At 53.5% G+C, this 1,553-nt stretch overlaps 1 pseudogene; it reads right to left on the bottom strand.

The window, feature by feature from the left end:
- Positions 1–212: 212 nt before the first annotated feature.
- LOC147816230 (small subunit ribosomal RNA) lies at positions 213–1,131 on the bottom strand (annotated as a pseudogene; the record flags this gene model as incomplete).
- Between the last annotated feature and the right edge of the window lie 422 nt (positions 1,132–1,553).

Raw genomic sequence — 1,553 nt, 5'->3', positions numbered from 1 at the left:
GGAAAATGCATCGGCACCAACGGGGCGGGGAGCTCTCTCAGGTCGAGCCCCCTCTTCAAGCCTAGCCCAGCAAAGGACCTCCCTCTTCCCCAGGTCGAAGGGCTGGGAAACAGGCACGCCCACACGGCACTGACAGTTGCGGTCGAGGCGGGGATCGCCAGAGAAGGATCCCCGGGCGTAGGCCGATGTCGGAGCCTACTGGCACCCATCTTCAATTGTCCTTCCGCTGGTTCACCTACGGAAACCTTGTTACGCGTTAACTTCCTCTTAATGATCAAGTTCGATCAACTTTCCGGCACGCCGGCTCGACCCGGAGGTCAGTCCGAGCACCAGTCCGAGGACCTCACTAAATCATTCCATCGGATGTTGCGACGGGCGGTTTGCACAAAGGGCAGGGACGTACTCAACACGAGCTGATGACTCGTGCTTACTGGGAATTCCTCATTCAAGGTAGATATTTACCATTACTCCAGTAGTGCCCTTCCGTCAATTCCTTTAAGTTTCAGCTTTGCAACCATACTTCCCCCGGAACCAAAAAGCTTTGGTTTCCCGGAAGCTGCCCGGCGTGTCATTTGAGGAACACAGCCGGATCGGTGGCTGGCATCGTTTATGGTTAGAACTAGGGCGGTATTTGATCGCCTTCGAACCTCTAACTTTCGTTCTTGATTAATGGAAACATTCTTGGCAAATGCTTTCGCAGTAGTTCGTCTTGCGACGGTCCAAGAATTTCACCTCTAGCGTCGCAATACGAATGCCCCCGTCTGTCCCTCTTAATCATTACCTCGTGTTCCGAAAACCAACAAAATAGAACCGAGGTCCTATTCCATTATTCCATGCACCATTATTCATGCGTCATGCATACTTTGAGCACTCTAATTTTTTCAAAGTAAAATTGCCGAAACCGAACGACAACCGGTAAAGATCATCGGACAATTTCGGCGGCAATGCTCAGAACTGGCAGTGACCACCGGAGGGCGGACCACCCGTCTGGAACTAAGATCCAACTAAGAGCTTTTTAACAGCAACAACTTCAATATACGCTTTTGGAGCTGGAGTTACCGCTGCGGCCGCAGCAGACTTTCCCTCCTTCTTTGATACAAGCATATGACTACTGGCAGGACCAACCAGGTTACTTTCACGTTCAGCGAGCGTTCGAAGCGGCGCTTCGAATCTCAGAGGTGGTGGTGCCCCAGGCTGGCGAGGGCGCCGGACCCGGCATGACGGCCGGGTCCCCGTTCGCACAGATCAAACTAGAGCCTTCTTCCTCTAGTCGGTTCGGGACTCACTGCGTCCCCCTTGGCGTCAACGCCTGGACACGAGAGTGCTCTGCCGTCGAGAGTCGTGCTCGCGCCGGAAAAAACTGCAGAAAACCTCGTAAATGCTTCCATCACTGTTCAGTCTCCACGCGGCTACAAACTACTGTCCGAGCCACTCGCTGAAAAGCCGAGACCTTTTGTTTCCGTGAGGCGAGCCCTCGCCCTTGTCGAGACGAGAGCGTTGCGTTTCTTGAGACACGCTCACTGTGCCTCACATGTATAGTCCCGCACAAAGTT

The sequence above is a fragment of the Parasteatoda tepidariorum genome, chromosome 2, assembly GCF_982258835.1.
Source record: "Parasteatoda tepidariorum strain Cologne lab strain chromosome 2, Ptep-v5.0, whole genome shotgun sequence".
NCBI lineage: Eukaryota > Metazoa > Arthropoda > Arachnida > Araneae > Theridiidae > Parasteatoda > Parasteatoda tepidariorum.
Note: the sequence above shows the minus strand (reverse complement) of the source record. Positions and strands in the feature narration are given on the sequence as shown.